General features: G+C 45.2%; 1 protein-coding gene across 2 annotated transcripts in view; it reads left to right on the top strand.

The window, feature by feature from the left end:
* NPR2 (natriuretic peptide receptor 2) overlaps nt 1-17990 on the top strand; it is a 47172-nt gene that overhangs the window by 11188 nt on the left and 17994 nt on the right. The window lies entirely within an intron of this gene.

Here is a 17990-nt window from a genome sequence, read left to right as displayed (position 1 = left end):
AGCATCCACTGAATTCATTGCCTCTCCCCCTAGTTCTTATCTATAGCTTCATTCTAGACCTTTCTTTACTTTTGGCCCAACCCAATCTCTCTAGTGTGATTTTAACACTTACTGGGGGTGGAGGGGTCAAAGAGTTGAGGGGATGGAGGAGAGAAGTGTAAGGTAGGGCAGGCAGGTAGAGGGCAGTTAGTAGGTTTTACTTTACTTCCTCCCCTTACACAGAAAGCCTGACAGTTTTAAACCTGATCGTAACAAACATTTATAAGTCGAGTTTCACAAATAATCTCCTGATAAAGTCATCCGGCTGTTCTAACACCCTGCTCCTTGATGGCGGAGCCATTCTTTCTCCAAGCCGCAGAGAGAGCGGCCAGGGAGCGTTTCTGCCCCTGTGCGTCTGTGCGCGCACCCGTGGGTGCCTGCCAGTATACATGCCGGATGATTTTTTGCCCTCTTTGGAAGGTCCAGGCTCCAATCCGAGTATGTACTGGAAGTGTTCTGTGTTCTCACAGTGGGAGTTTTTCACTTTTTGAAGCATTCACTTTCTGATAAAAATAGCTTTCTTCAATTCTGTGGGGTCAGTGGACATGGCCCTTCCCCCTCCCATGACTGAGGGCTGATCAGGGGGCCCCTGGCCGGAAGGAATGTGTATTGTTTTGGAAATGGATTGTCATTCCCTCCTTATCCCCTTTTGGGAGTGGCTTCCTGTCCTGTGACTGCTTCTGGACCTTTTCCTTCTGCACAGACACACCGTTGCAATGTAGCTCTGGACGTAATGTAGGTTCCTGCTACCTGGACGGGTGCTGCCTCTGTCTGGGACCCCTTACGGTGGGCCTCAGACGGGAGGGGGGCGGTCTCTCTGGCACCTCCCTGCCTCCGTGGGTGCACCCCCCTGTACTATAATAAGTGGCACGTCCACATCTGCTAGTCCACTGGGTGGTTTCCTCAGAACATCACGAACACTTGAGCAGCTCCCTGGTTCGGAGCAATTGCGTTACAAACTCCTTACAGCTTAGGCCTGATTTTTAAAAAAATTAATTGAGTAATCATGAGAGAGGGCGAATTCACTCTGTAACTTCTGTGAGTAAACAGATTCCCTACTCTGCATTCCCACTGGACAGAGGACCCATCCCTCTGGTATGTTTCAGCAGGCCGATGGCTCGAGGATGATCCTGTACGGCGATGGACTGGTCAACGTCTGTGACGATTTGTTGGCCAGCCACCACTGATAACAAAAAGGACTTAAATTACTCTTTAACTCTTGCAGGATAATTATTTCTTAACTACTGAGATATAATTTACCTGCGAGACAATGCAATGCACCCATTTTAAGTGTGGAATTCAGTGAGTTTCGGCAGACGTTTCGGCCTGGGTAACCGTCTCCCCAGTCAATATGTAGAAGCACATTTGTGTCACCCCCTAAATTCCCTGCTGTCCTTTTCAGTCAGCCTCCCCCCACCCACCCCAGACGTTCACTGGTCAGATTTCTATCACTAGATTAGTTCTGCCCCTTACAGAGCCTCATGGAAATGGAATCAGAGAGTTTGGATTCTGAGTTTGGCTTCTTTAATTCGGCATGTTTCCATACTCATGTTTTTGTGTATATCAAGAGTTCATCCCTTTTTATTGCTGAATAGTTTTCCATTGTTGGCTATACCACAGTCAGTTTATCCATTCATCTGCTGATGGACATTTAGGTGGTTTTCCATTTTTTAGAATCTGCTGTGAACATTCACATACACTTTTTTTTTTTGTGGACGTATGTTTGCATTTTTCTTGGATAAACACATAGGAGTGAAATCTTAGGAGTGATAGTAAATGAATTATTAATTCAAAAAAGAAAAGAACTGCCGACCTGCTCCCCCCAGTGGCCGTGCGCGTGTGTGCTTCTGCGGCACGGTAAGTGAGCTCCTTCCAGCTCCTCTGCGTCCTCACCGCACTCGGGCCTGCCGGGCTTTTCTAATCATTCTGCGAAGTGTGTTGGTATCTCAGTGTGGTTTTAATTTGCATTTCCTTGGTGAGTAATAATGTGGAACATATGTTCATGTGCTTATTTCCACCAATATTACATATTTAGTTGAGTCTATTTAAACCTTTTGTCCATTTAAAAAATGGGAATGTTTGGCTTCTTGTTATTGCATTATAAGAGTTCTTTATATATTCTGGATACAGTCTTTTGTGAGTATATCAATTAAAAAATATTTCTCCCCAGTCTGTGACTTACATTTTTATTTTGAATGATTTTTTTAAAAATTAACATTTCAGTCTCAACATGGCTTCTTACATATCGACTTTTCATTTTCTTTATGGTGTCTTTTGAAGAGCGGAAGTTTTAAATTTTTGTGAAATCTATTTCTTTTTCCTTTTTTCTTGTATGGTTAATGTTTTTTGTGCCCTACATGAGAAATCTTTGCTTACACCAAAGTGACAAAGATTTTCTGTGTTTTCTTCTAAATCTAGAAATTTTAGCTTTTATGTTAGGTCTTTTTATGTTTATGAGTATAATTCATTTTGGTCACTTAACTTTGTTCTCACTGCACAACAGATTCATTAGAAAAAGAAGAATCTGAAATGAAGATCACCTCTCTCAAAAACGGACATTGTAGGATAGAAATAATCCTTTTCTGTGTATTGTCTTCATCTACTATTTAGTAAGCATTAACTGGTCATTAGTAAAATATGTATCAGTCGCCTGTTGAATCTGGTGCTGGAGATACAGTGAGGAAATACTAGCCAGTGTCCTTGCTCCTTGGAGTGCACATGTTAGGGGGGAGGCGGTACTTTAGTGACGTCCCATCCTATGGCTGGCAAAGTTAAGAAAATGTCATTGCCTCAATCCGATTTCTAAGTTGAAGGAGGAATTTCAGTTCTTTGCCAATCTACTTAATCTTCCTGTATGATAGAGCAGGAAGAGCCTTTTTCCACAGAGGGCTGCTGATTTGTTGAGAAAAGGGAATCTTAGGCTGCGTACAGCCAGCTACAGTGCCGTATGGGGAGTGGTATCGCAGCACAGGATGGGAAATCAGGGAGCTCCTGCTTCTGTTTCTGGTGCGGTGTAGTGACCAGACATATACTCTCTCCTGTGGCTGAGCAAACCAGTCTGCTTTCGTCCCAGTCCCGTTTTTGATATCCTTTTGCCAAAAGATGTCACTGACAAGTATCTTCAGAAACCTAGCTCTCTTTTCTGATATCTTCTATAACTAACCATTCATATATTCCTTAAAACCAGTCATACTTTGTGTTAATGATACCACCATTCCTTAAAGCCACGTCAAGTATCAGTTATAAGTGCTATTTACTATGAATATTTATAAGCTAGTACTAATGTTAAATAAACAGATGAATGCTGTTAGTTCAGAGCAGGTGGGACCCTATAGCCTAGGTTGACCTTTATAAAAGAAATGAAGCTCGAACTAATTCCGAAAGATGAATAGGATTTCCGTTGACACAAACAAAGAGGACAGATTAATTTGGATTGATGGATTTGAGGAAGAAGAGAAAGGATTATTCGCGGTGTGGCTCCCCTATCATCTACCCACAGCAGACTGTATTAATCGATCACGGCACTCATTCTTGCTGGGCGTGGACACAGTCTGGCAAGACTGCAATGAGATAATAAAAAAAGAAATGGAGACATTAAAGGGAGGGTGTTTTGAAAGAGGCATCAGTGAGACTTCTTGAAAGTGTCTGACCCCGGAGGTCAAGATGCAGGGCAGTTGCCGCGCGCAGCAGGGAAGCCCCGGGAGCGGAGGTCTGTGCAGGGTTCCCGCTGCACTTGTGCTCCACACGCAGGCGTCACGGGGGTGTGACGGGCCTCCCAACCAGACTCAGAAAAACAGTGCCAGGGGAAGAGAGTGCAAGGTGCTCTGCCAGAGGGCACCACTCAGGCTATTTTTAGGCAGAGAGGGATCCTAGAGTTAAAGCAGCTACAGAGTTGGGCCACAGCAAATGGCAAAGAAACATTGGCCTGGAGATCTAGGAAGCCAGAGGACCACTTGCCCAGGTCCCACCTTTCCTGCCGCCACAGAGTTCCCTTCCCTTCATACATGCAGGTTCATCTCAGGTAGAGAAGCAGGGGAGAGGTGGCTATCTGTGAGACCGAGCGATTTTTTTTACTGTCTTTTATCATTTTATTTTTTAATTTAATCTTTATTGTATTTTTTCCATTACCATTTAGTCCCCTTATCCCTGCCCCCTGCCAGCAATCACCACACTGTTTTCCTTGTCCATAAGTCCTTTTTCCTTTTTGCTCAATCCCTCCACCTTCTCATCTCCCCATCTCCCCCCACCCCATCTCCACCCCCAACTAGCTGTCATCTGCTCTCCATCTACGAGTCTGTCTCTGTTTTGGAGACCAAGCAATTTTTATTGAAGAGTCCGAGCACTGCCTTAAAGATTGTGTGTGTGTGTGTGTGTGTGTGTAATCTTTTATTGATTCTACAGAGAGGGGAAGGGAGGGAGAAAGAGAGGGAGAGAATACTCGCCCCTGACTGGATCGCCCCTGAATACTTGCCCCTGAATCCAAAGCCCAGGCATGTGCCCTCACTGGGAATTGAACCTGAGACCCTTCAGTTGGCAGGATGACACCCAAACAACTGGGCCACACCGGTCAGGGCAAAGACTGCTTAAACGATCGGATCAGACTGTGTTAAACTGGTTTGGGGAGATCTGAAAGGTGTGGCACCACCAATGGTGAAGATGGAGACCTGAGTAGAGGGTCCCAGTCAGTTCATACCACCTTTGACAAGTAAGCCAGGACTGAAAGTGGTATGATGTAGGCCTGTGTACCTGTTTCCAAAGGTGGCTGATTGGACCCATCCGAGTAAGTTGGGATAGATGCCAGAGGCATGTGGCCTAGCTGCCCAGGTAGCTCAGTGCACTCAGCAGCAGGGGGACTGCCTAGCCACATGTACCTGCCTCAGTACCACCAGTGTCCCAGCATGGCTACCCCCATTGCCAAGGAAGAACCATGTGGTTGAAACACATCCACCACACCTGACCCTCTCAAACCTGTGAGGTCAGGTTCTTATGGTCTGCTCTTGCTGTCAGCACTCACCTTTTACCTCCTAATTCCTGTGTTTTTTCAGTAACAGTCTGTGGAGCTTTCTGCCATATGCTTTTTTTTTTTTTTTCCTTCCAGGATTAGTCAGAAATTAGCCAAAAATTGCTGTCTTCCTAGTCCAAAAGTCTGTAACCTTTATGTTCCCAGTACTGGGTGCAAGGGATGCCTGTAGCCCTTAGCTTATTTCAGGACACATGATTACCATACCCTGAGTATAAATCATGAATTTGCAAGCCTAGAGGTGTCTTGCAATTCCTGTATAGGAGAAGCTTAAGGGTAGAAATCCGATTGAAAGTGGAGGGAGGCAGTTGAAGATTTGTCTTGAATCCGAGTCTACAGAGTAATGTGATTTGCTGACTAGGACTGACCACCAGAAAAGTAAAAAAAGCTGTAATTGATATAAATATGTAGCCCTGGCTGGTGTAGCTCAGTGGATTGAGCACAGGCCTATGAACCGAAGGGTTGCTGGTTTGATTCCCAGTCAGGGCACATGCCTGGGTTGCAGGCCAGGTCCCCAGTAGGGAGCATGTGAGAGGCAACCACACAATGATGTTTCCCTCTCTCCCTCCCTTCCCCCTCTCTTTAAAAAGAAATAAATAAAAATACTAAAAATATATATAAATATGTATTTTGTTTATATAAATGAGTTTTGTAAATGTATATAGAATGTAGGACTTTTAAAAAAATCTTCTGTTAGCTAATTATGGTATTTCAAATGAAATTTGAAATACCATAATTAGCTAACAGAAGATTTTTTATCACCACTTAGGTTCTTCCATCACCAAACAAGGGGTGACACAGGGATGATACCTTGAACCTGACCATTTTATCTTTTTAAAGATTTTATTTATATGTTTTTAGAGAGAGGAAGGGAAGAGGAAAGAGAGGGAGAGAAATATCAACATGTGGTTGCCTCCTGTGCACCCACTACTGGGGACCTGGCCCACAACCCAGTCATGTGCCCTGACTGGGAATTGAACCGGTGACCCTTTGGTTCACAGGCCAGCACTCAACCCACTGAGCCACACCATCCAGGGCTAACCTGACCATTTTAAACACATGCTTTGCTGACTTTTTTTCTATTTATATGTTTTTCTTTGGTTTACTTTATGGGGAGGGGGAAGGAGTTCACTGCCATTGATGCCAACAACTCTTCCTCCCTCCTCTGAGCAATCTTTCCTCTTGTGAGCTGTGCTGTGAAGGTCTAATCACTCCGTTGTGCAACGTCAAATACCTTGTCTGTGCAGCAATGACAGCACCGTGCCCACACCCAGTGGAATAAGGTCATGTTCCTGGGATGGTCTCCACGAGGTAAGAGATGATCCATGACTGTGGATGAACTCAGTGAGGAAGTGAGTATGGGAAGAACCATGCAGAAAGATGAAACTTGCAGTGCAGGGGCGGGAAGCCTGCAGTTCAGAGGAGGAGGAGGGTCTGGGCTAGAGTGAGACATCACTGGACAACCAGACGGGGGTGGGGGGGATGACTAGGAGAATGAGCTGTGGCAGAAGCCATGGTAAGAGCTTTAAGAAGAAGATAGTACTTGAACAACAATCAAAATTAAAAATAAAAATAGATTAAAAAATCCATTTAATAGTCTACAAAAAAAAAAAGGTGATGGTCAACAGCGTCAAATGTGATTGAGGTACAATGGAGGACCTTACTGTCATCTGTAAACCAGGAACTCTGCTGTACTCTTTCTCATCTAGATTGTTTATAAAAATCTCACACTAAATTACTCAATTCTTTTCTAAAAGACTTTATTTATTTTTAGAGGGGAAGGGAGGGAGGAAGAGAGGGAGGGAAACATCAACATGTGGTTGCCGCTCGCGTGGCCCCCACTGGGGGCCCAGCCTGCACTCCCAGGCATGTGCCCTGACTGGGAATCGAACCGGCAATCCCTCGGTTTGCAGGCCGGCACTGGATCCACTGAGCCACACCAGCCAGGGCAGACTATTTAATTCTATTCGACAAGTATTTATTGAGCTTCATACTATAGGGTTACATAAAAGAAGTAGAGAGTGTTTGAAGTAATAGGTCTTTATAAACAAATATAAAATATTTATATGTATAAAAACTACATTAATTTTTACTGGTATATTTGTTAAATGGAAACTACAGATCTATTTCAATGACATAAAAAAATCTTTGGTTTCCTTTCATCCCTATGATACCTTTTATTTATTTATTTATTTTTGACTTGTTTTAAACTTTATTTTTATTGTTTACACTCTTAACAGACATCCCCATTTCCACCCTGCACCTCTTCGTCTACCCCCACCCAGCCCTCTTCCCCATCCGTCCCTCTGGCCGTCACCACCCCATTGTGTGTGTCCGTGGGTCATGCATATGTCCTTCACCTTCTTTCCTTCAGGCCCCCTTAACCCCTCCTGAGGGAGACACGGCCTCATGATTTCGAAGGTGCACAATTTCCCTAGAAACAGACCTGACTCGCTCCACCGGGAGACTTACCTGTAATGTCCTGAGGAGTAAAGTGTACCAATGGTGAAAAAGTATTTTAAAAACTTGCCTGTGATCCGTTTTAGAAGAGAAAACATCCTCATATTTTTTATTAAAAAAGTAATAATCATTGAAAACACCACTGAATATAAAATTCTAACCCATACTATCCTCAAAGATGGCCATTCTCAACATTTTTGATGTATACCATTCCAGGTTTCTTCTACTGTGTGTGTGAATTGTGTTCGTTCCGGACATCTTTCCACCTTTTGTTTTCACTTAATGGTACATGGTGAACAGTCTTTGATCTCATACACCTCTGAAATAATGTTTAATGAGTGCTTGGGTTTTAATGTATAAGGGTAATGTAGTTTAATTATACAATGCCCCAAATTAGAAATTTAGATCTTTTTAAATTTTTCATTATTAAAAACAAGACTGTGTTTGGTATCTTTGAGGCTAAATCTATAACTTTATTTAGCCAAATTATTGAAGTGGAATTGATGGGTTAATAGTAAAAATAGTTTTAAGATTTATTTCTTTTAGTGGTAAAAATATTTTAAAGGCTTTTGGTGGAGATTGCCAGGTCGCTTTCCAAAGCTGTACCAGAGTGCACCTCACGAGCGATGTCTGAGAGCATTGCTTTCCTGCGCGTGTGCTAGCATTAGGTATTATTATTTCTAAAACATCTTTCTAGGTAAAAAAAATAGTTCTTCATTTTAATTTTATGGCCACTTAAAAATTATATATGTATACATATGTGGTAAATAATGATTCTTTGAAGATAAAATCATCAAAAGAGCTGAAAATTATTCTACATTGGTTTAGTGAAGTGAATGATCATCTGTCTGGGTGCCACTGTTTTGAATTGAGTGTAGATGTGACTCTGAAGTGGCCCCATCCCTGCTCTGTCACTTACGAAGTAGGTAGTTTGGGGCAGCTGGTTAACTGCTCTAGGTCTCAGTGTCTTTGCCAAATGGGGACTGTAACAGGACCTGTCTCAGAGGGTTGGCAGGCAGATGAAACAACATACCAGATGCACCATTCATGGCGCAGTCGTTGGCGAAGTGGAATTCAGAAGGAGTTTTTCAAAGGTATCATTTTGGACATAATCATCTAGACTCTGAATTGTGTTCTTTCCATCAACAAATACCGTAGGTGCTAAGGGGATCCAAAGATGAATAAAACATCTGTTTTCAAGTCCTCTGTTTTCAAGTAGCTGTCAGTAGCTGTTTACAAGTACCTGGCAGGAGGGATGAGAAGCACCCATATTACTCTAATGCAGGCAGGAAGTGAACGCCTCCGCAGAAGAGATACGGATAAAACACTGAGGGTTGAGGTGAAAGACGATCCTCTAGCAGAGGGCAGCACTGGGACAAGGCCTTGCAGAATGGTTAGGACTTGAATATGCAAAATAGGGTGTGGGCATTCAAGGCAGCAGGAACTGAAGGCAAGTACAGCTGGAGATGGAAACGTAGGCATTATCAACCTCTGGCACCAGCTAAAACCATGAACATGTAATTGGTACAGGTTGCACAGCCAGAGTTGGAAGTGCAGAAATTTTAACTTGTTTTTAGAACTGACATTTCCCCCTGGTGATACTGTATCTTTCAGATGTATTTGGTCCAGCCCAGTGGGTGTGTGTCTGTGTGTGTAAACTAAGATGCATAACTCCCAGTCCAATTCGAGGCTCCTTCTCTGGGCTTTCTGCCTGTTCCCTGTTTGCTTCCATCTTTCGTGATTTGTACATAGCCAGGCACTTGTAGAAGAGGCAAGTGTCCTTGTTATTGGTCTCATCTTAGTCATTTCCTCTCTCTGCAACAGCTTGTCTTGTTTTCTCCTTCCCCACAATTGGTTCAAAGAAGATGATGGCTAGTGCTGGTTTTGATAGATGGTGCATTAGCTTCTTCCACACGTGGACAAGCCCGCGGAGACACATCCATTGCACACCTCACCACCGGCAGGTGCACCCTGCACATCCTCTTGTTCTTCCAGAAAGGCCTCTTGGGGTTGGCACACCAGCTCACCTTCCCTTCTAAAGGCTACAGCTCCCTCTGGGGCCACGCAAATTTAAGAATCCCTTCTCATCACTCCTGGGTCCTCAGGAGGGAGACTCAGCCTCCAGCAACCTGCACCCTCAGAGAAGCACGTGCACCATCCGTGGGAGGCTGACCACCAGCGCTCTGGGGAGGGTGGGCTTCACGGGCTTGTCAGTGTATGACCCAATGGGCACGTAAAATGTATGCTTACAGAACCAGCAAAACAAGACCACCAAATAGATTTGAAGGAAAAGATTTTGAGAACATGGCTATATATATACACATACAATTTTATTTATTCATTTCCAGAGAGAAGGGAAAGGAGGGAGAAAGAGAGGGAGAGAAACATCAATGTGTAGTTGCTCCTCATGTGCCCCTAACTTGGGACCTGGCCTGCAACCCAGGCATGTACCCTAACTGGGAATTGAACCGGCAACCCTTTGGTTTGCAGGCCAGCACTCAATGCACTGAATCACACCAGCCAGGGCAATATATTTTTTAAATGTGAAAGTAGTTAACTGTGGAAAGCAATCTGAATTTATTGTACTACTTTGTACATGCATTGTACGTGTAAAGGACTGGTTTTATTTTATTTATTTTGGAAGGGGGTGGTGGAGTAGCGTAACCTTTCAGTGTTTTGGGTTTCGAAAGGCCTTAATCGGGCCCTGTGCAGGTCCAGGCTCCTCTTTGATTCATCCTAAATTTTAAGGGGGATTCAATCAGGTCCATTTCTTTATCCTTGTCAGCAGTGGCCCCCCATATTTCCTGAGGGGGTTTCGGAGTCTATAATACTCCTTTCTCTGTATTTTGCCCAAATTCTTTTTCTCTCCTGTGTTCTTTCGGGAGAAGAGGAAAATCAACTCACTCCTCTGTATAACTCAGTCTGGACTCACACCAACAGCAGTGAACTTTGAATTTAGCAATTTTGGAATCAGGGTCTTTGCTCTCAATATTGGTAAATTCATTTTTGGTTTAGATGCCACACCTAGAGTCCAGCCAGGAAGACCATAAATCACTCTAAGTATCTAAGCCATGGGGAACTTTATCCAGAGAATTAACTATGAAAGCGAAGAAAGAGCTGGGAAGCCATTCAAAGGGAAGGAGAGGCGATGCAGAGATTAGCAACAGCAGGGCTTTTCTGTCGCTCCCAGGCTGAAGGAAGCCAGGATACGTTAGAAGCTGGAACTCTGGAGGGCCTTCCTGAGGGAAGCTGGAGCCCCAGGGGACCCCCAGCTTCTGTTGGAGATGTTGGCTAACGCAGAGGGAGAAGCGGAAGAAATAATCTGGCTCCTGGCTTCCTTCTGACTTTCCAGTCTTTGGCCAGTGCCTCTCACTGACTGACCTGAGCAGGGGCCCAGAGAACTGAGGACTCAGTCTGTGAGTGCAGCCTCACTGGAGAGGGTGAGGAGTGGATCTGATCAGAAACAGGCCTGAGGGGCCTAGCAGGACAGAGGGGGATGGGTAGGAGCAGCCGGTGGTAGTGGGAAGGAGCACGTCCGTTTGTTCACTGATTCACACAGACATCTAATCACTCCGTCCTATAAACTGACTCTTGTCTCTTCCGTATTTTGCCATGTATAATGTGTACTTTTTTGCCCACATTTTTGAGGGAAAATAAGGATGCTCATTATACATGGGTATAATGATCACATACCACGGGTATAATAATGGGCAATCCCAAGCATAATGTGCATAAAATGTGGATGCGCATTATATACAGCAAAATACAGTAGTACATTTCCTCAGGGTGGGTGGGGCAGGGAATCAAATTCTGACTTATCTTTGTATCCCCTGAAGGCCCTCAACAAATACTTGACCTCTGTTTTGGACTGTCTCCTCTTCTTAGATTTTTCAATGAAGAGATGAAAAATTTGAAAACCTTTGCACAATGTTTGAAAAATAGGCAAACTTATTTTTTTAGAATACTTCACCTTTTGAGAATGTGACCTCACACTGTTGATGGCATGGTCTGTTTCATTTTTGTGGTAGGAAGTAGTCCTAATAATTGCCATAATAATTAGTACTTATATAATGCTTTACAAATTAACAAAGTACTTTTACTTTAATTTTCATTGTAAACTGGTTTTAATCTGGGGATCTTGAAACCTGTTTATTGACCTCTGTCAAGTTCATGTCCAGCTTAGATTTGAAAGAAACACATTAGGGTTCTTTCAGATTTGGGGCAACCTTCTCTGCCCTATTTGTTCAGCATTTCAGTTACTTCCTGAAATGCCGAACAAATAGGCGTTCAGAACATCTTTCTGAAAAGATGTTCTCAGCTGTCATTTGGTGGAAGTGTCTGGCCTCACGTTTCCACTCCATTGTTCTCCCTTAGGGACCTAGCAGGTGTTTCAGGACAATGACGGGCTCCTCTATTTACATGGAGACTTTGCAGTCATGTATAGTGTACCTGTTGTTTTTGGAGCCCGATTCTCATCCAAATATATATGCATGTATGCATTTTAATAATCAGCCCTGAAATTATATGCAAAATATTTTTAGATGCATCTGTGCCTTTTTTTTTAATTGGAAAGAAAGTGTCTAGGGCTTTCATCCCAAGTCTGCGTCTACCTTCCTTTCTTTGCTGAACCTTCAGCTCCAGGTTCTTTCTCTCAGAAGATGACCTTGCCCCTTCATATAGAAATACAATTGAGTTCCTTATTTCACGTAATCTTTCCTTCACTTCAGTATATTATAGAAGATATTAAGTTGATGTTTTTCTATTTCCCTGGAATTGGTAACTGGGGTTCAAAAATGGGGACAAAGAAGCATTAATTACCACACATTCTACAGAGAGTTGTTAATAATTAGTGTCTAATCCTTTCTCCAGGGTTTATAAGGAGGTAGCAGAACTGGCCCTAACACCTCCAACCACTAACTGCACCCTTCCCGCATCAACCCACCTCATTCCCAGGCTGCCTAAGATGTAAGATGACTCAAGGGAGGGAGTCATGAGCCCAAAGGGAGTACTTTCCCCTCCCTCCCCCAAACCGAACAAGAGGGTATCAAAGAGAGTCCGCATACAAGGGAGGCTGATCTCTCCTCCCCTGGTTAGACTATACGTTTGGACGGTGGACTTAGCTCTGCATTTTCTAAGAAGAGGAAAGGAAGTTAGATGAGAAAGATAGCTGGAGTTGCGCCATCTTGCTGGTAGCCCATCCAAGAGGCTGTCTGCTGGACAGAAGGTAGATGGGTTCAAAGAGATGACTTGGAGCAGGGTTGTCTACATTGGGGTGCAACTCAGTGGAGAGACCTCATGGGACTTCCTAAAGAACACACACACAAGTACCCCATAAGAGATCTGGCATTTTGATGTCTGCCGGGAAACAGGCTGGAATGGCCTGTCATCCATGGCCAGCAGTGGCTTGCAGTAACTACCCTGTTAACTGAAGAGACAGTTATCTCTTTCCTCTCTGTTTTCCTCCTGTTGCCCAACGCTCCTAGAGAACATTCTAGAGAATGTTCTAGAAGAGGAAGAGGAGAAGCCATAGAAGGGACCATATTCTCCTCCCAATTCAGCTTCCTTAAGCCATGGCTCAAGCTTGGGCTGGCAGAGGGGAGGAGACCAGTTCTACACTGGAACTGAGATTGGAATTTTAAACCAATTGGGTTGGATTGAGCTTTCACATAACCAAAAGGGAGTGGAAAGTTATGGAATCTGTTCATGTTTGATGGTGGGAAGGAGACATTTGTTGTGGCGTAGATGAAGAAGACTGTGATAGGATGGGAGGTTATGTTTATACTCAACTGAGTTCAGTGCTCAGCAGATAAGTTATATTCGTCTATCACTAAATCCATTCTTGAATCCATTGCCCCATCTTTCCCTACAGCCTCAGAGGAAGTATTCCTTTTCGTGTAGAGTAAATCCATTGATGAATCTTTAAGTTTCCCTAGACCGATATCTTCATTTATATATCGTTTGCTTGGTGTCCTAGCAGTTTTCACACCCCAGAACAGCTCATCACGGTTAGGTTTGGCACGGGCGGGGCCACGCCTTTCTTGTGTACAGAGGGAGAAGGACCGTGCGCACAGGCTCATTCTTGGGCAGGTCAGTTTTAGGGAAGAGAACGTATAGAACAGGAGGATCTGGAAATGAGCTCTCTTGCAACTACACAGACATACCCCTTGGAAAATCTTTCTGTGCTCCCCCTGTTTGAAGGGTACCACCCAGTGACTCAGGGGGTCAGAAGGTACTGAGGGCAGGGGTCCTCAGTTTCTGGGTCCACCTCTGCTCCATCAGCTTGCAGCAGCTGGCCTTCTTTTCTGTTTTATACTTAAACTTTTGTTTGAAGGCAGGGTTTTGCTGCTAAAAATAAGTTTGAAAAACACAGTTTTCACGGGGAACCATTTAAGGATTTTCAGCTGGGAAGTGACATAATTAGGTTTTTGTCTCTAAAGGTCACTTTGACATCTGAACACTGTGGAGGATGAATTGGAGGGAGGTGAGACTGGAGGCCCAGAGATTTGTCACAGAGGCTGTTGAAACTGTCCAAAGGGGGGAAAAAAAAGTGAGAAATGGCAACTCCGGGCTCCATCCCAGAGTGGCGGCATCCACTTAAGATGGAGCAGGGGCCTCATGGTTTGCGACTCTTCACCCAGCTGCTTCTCACATTTACATTTCCTGCCTGGCCTTGGCCTCTGTGACCCCTGTCTTAGAGTAATCTTTCCTCCTGATCCAGCTGATCCAGCAGACCACCACCAAATCCTGTTGTTTCTTCCTGCAAATTATCTCACATTCGTTTCTCTCCCTGTATTACTTGTTGTGATCATGCTTTCCTTTGCTTCGTTTTACGAGAGAGATTTGTAAACTGAGCAGGACTTCAAAGGTGGGGGAACACCTGCCACTTTTTCTCAGTGAAAGATTTTGTGAAGACAGTCGAATTTTAAATGGAGCGGGGAAGGAACTGTAACAGAGAATATTATATTTGAGACTTTATGCTATCGGATGCTCCTCAGGGGTGGTAAGTAATTACTGGGGTTGGTAGTAATGGTGCAGGGCGGTAGAAGGAACATAGGGAAGCCGTGTAAGTCCCCGGGGGAACAGGGCACGTGTGGAAGAGCCGTGGAAGCCACTGGGGCCTTCCTGACACTCTCAGAGGTGCTGGTCCACGCTTGGATGGAGCAGATGGGTGAAAAATAGGTTTGCCTGGAGCTTGAATCATCTTGAAGATAAATTCTCCTGACAATTCTGAAATTCCTTCTTAGAATCACTGGCTTTCTATGAAGGATTTTCCACAGAAAAACTACTCTTCTAGACTGCCTTCTCATAAAACTTGTATTTCTGGCCCTTAGAGTATGGTACCAGTTCAACTTTTAGAATACGTATCTAGACAGGTAAGTTAGAAGCTGAGATCTGATTTGAAAATATTTTAAATTAAAAAAACTTTTTAACTCATAAAAGAAAGCAATGTGTGAATTCAGAGCAAAACCCCTCGACCCTTTAAACAATAACAGCAGCTCCTTAAGGTTACATATTACGAAAAGGTGAACGGGACCTAAGGTCTAGAACCGGACTGTGCACTGCTACATGGAGAGAGGGAAGTTGGGGGGCGCCACATGAGCAGTAATGGGGGTCTGAGCTATTTTTAGGATTCTGTTTGGCTGTTGCTGGAGCTAAAAGAAATAATGCAGAATTTTAGTAACGTCTTTCTTTGTCTTCAATACATTTCATTTTGTTTCTCTTTTTACACTGCTTCCTCCTCTCCCTTCTTGAGATGCTGCATTTGAAATGTATTTTTTTCTGTCCTATTTAATCTTATTTTCCATGGCTATGCTCTGCCCTCTGTTGACAGGTTCTCTCTGACCTGTCTCTCTCGTGTGTGGGAGACAATCACATATAATCAGGGCCTTGTTCTGCAAGTCAGGTTAGTCAAACAGAGGGAAGACTGGGAGGTGTTTTGCTTCTCTGGAATCTTGTAGACCCGGAGGCATGGTCTGGTGTATAGCAAACCTGAGGGTCCAGAGCGAGCTGCGAAATCAGGTTAGTTATAGAACCGCTTGGTGCTGAACTGGGAGTCAGTTTGCGGCATCAAGGCTTGCCCTGCAGATCAGCGTGAGCCCAAATCCTATGGTGGTTTTAGGACTGAGCAAGGGTCTTGAGGTTCCTTTGGCCTACGTGTGACTGCGATCAGGATTTCTTGCCACTAAGGAATGGGGAAGCATGGAAACCACAGCAACTTCCAGCAACTGGCTGATCTGATGCTCCACAGTTTAGTTCTGGGTCAGAAATGAGGTGCTTGGATAGGCCCTGTCCCAGAAGAAATTATAGATGGGGTCTGTAAGGGAGGAACCCTACAGAGGGAAAGTCGGATCCTCACTGGGAGCTCTCAGGCCGGCAGGATCTTCAGGTCTTCCAGGCTTTGTGTGGGTTGCAGTGGAGCCAATGTATATAGCCAAAATCTTACTGTCCACATCAGTGAGAGCAGTGACCGCTTGGATAGCTGGAATTTATAGGTAACCGATGCTCTCACTTATCTTACGTGTTCAATCCCTCCCCCCAAGTGAAAAACAAAACCGAAACCTTTCACTGCCTTTCACACATTAAACGATTAACTTTTATTTCTCTGTCCTTTCCCACTTTCTAGTATTAATGGCCAGCTGGAAGGAAGAGGGAGAGGGAAAGATGCTTGAAATGACATATCACACACTTGAACTTGTTTGGGAGTCTGGGCAACAGTGGTGCCTGGTCCTCACTTGGGTCTGCTGGTGTTCCAGAGAGACCTGTGTGGGTGTTTGGTGGCGATGACCCTGTAAGGTGAGCATGGCTTCCTGTGGTGAGTTCCACGGGACAGAGGAGTATCTGCACAGATGCCCACCTTGGAGACCAGCAAACCTGATGTTAGCCTCTGCTCTTCAATGAAAAATCAAGTAGGGTTGGAAGAGGAACTTATGTGACTTCTCCCTCTGGGACTCAATTTCAATTATCTTTAAATAAGGGGATTGGACAATACATTTATAAGATCGCTCCTAGTCCTGAAAGTCTGTGATTCTGGCAGAGATTGTGTCATTTTGGATTTGCTTCTCTCATTAAATTGTGTGTAGTTGTTTAAAAGTATTATTTAGTTGACTTGGTCTCAAGTTAGAACCATGTCTTTTTCAGGTTTCCTGTCACCCTTTTGATTATTCTGTCCTTCTTTTCCTTGCTCGGATAAAACGAAATTCCTTTCACTACCAGTGTGGGAAGCTGGAAGTGCAGTTACCACCCTCCTTGTTTAAAAAAAGGAGCTGTTTTACTGCCATTTCTACTGGGCTTGGGGCAAGAGAGTTTTGGGGGGTGGGGGCTTGCGTTTGGTCTCGGAGCCTCAACGATCCAATTACGTGCTCCTCAAAGGTAAGGGCTGTATCATTCAGCTTTTTGTCTTTTTAAATTCACCCTCTAACGCTCGTGCATGGCAGCCAGTGTTCAATAAAGACACATCGTACCGAATAAAATAGCTTTGTCCTTAAATTTCCCCCACAACCACTAGGTGTCGCCTTCATCTCAGAGAAACTACGCCCCCTCCCCTCTCCCAGCACTCCCACCCCCCCACCTCCGCCCTCCCACTACCCAGGAGCTCTCTCAGCTGCTGGGCGCTGTGATTTCTGGAGAAGTGGCTTGAAGGGGGAGACTAGCCGAGGCTCTTCGCAGCGGGAGGAATGGGTTTAAGTGCATCTTTTATGACAACTGAGAAAAACTCCCCAAGTCCCACAGCAGTCTCTCCCAGTAAGCATGATATCATCCCTCACAAGCTGTTCCTCAGAAGCAAATCCCCACCCCAGATACGGGGTGTCTGGGGTGAGCCTTCCAGTCTGGAAGCGGGGGTGTGGGCTGGAACCCAAGGGGGATACAATGGACTTCTGTTGCTGGGGGAAGGTTCTGCTTAGTCAGTCCAGGAGCTTCATCAGGTGCTGCTAGCCCGTGCTGTGCGGCAGACAAAGGAGACCAGGGGCTGCTCTGGCTCCTGCCCTGGCGCAGATGGTGTGGCGGAAGCCGGTGGGCTGCGGTGGGCCTCCAGGGACCGGGGAGGGCACGCAGGGGCCTGCGGGCAGGGAGAGGGAGGTGGCAGCGTCGAGTCCTAAGGAAGGAGGAGACTCCTGGGCATTGTAACGACTCGGGAACAATCGACCGTGAGCGCCCCTCGGTCCCGGAGGGGCCCGTCTTCCAGCACGCGGGCACGTCCTGCCGGTGACGGAGCGAGAGGTCCCTGGCAGTGAGAAGGTGTTATGGTTGACTAGGTGGAGCACTAGCGGAGACTCCAAATATTCGGGGGTTTCTGACTGCTTCCTGGAGACTGGAGTACTTGAAGGACTCCGCGGAGTCGAGAGAGGGATACGTGAGGGGTGGGAAGAGCGGCTCCGGGCCGGCCGGGGCGCGCGAGATGGACAGAGCGCCCAGGGGCGTGGGGCGGACGGGGGCAGGCCCTTAGAGCGCAGGGGCGCCCGGAGACCTCGCG

This window comes from Desmodus rotundus, chromosome 1 (assembly GCF_022682495.2).
Source record: "Desmodus rotundus isolate HL8 chromosome 1, HLdesRot8A.1, whole genome shotgun sequence".
Lineage (NCBI taxonomy): Eukaryota > Metazoa > Chordata > Mammalia > Chiroptera > Phyllostomidae > Desmodus > Desmodus rotundus.
The sequence above is the reverse complement of the archived record's forward strand: the minus strand, read 5'-3'. Positions and strand labels throughout refer to the sequence as shown.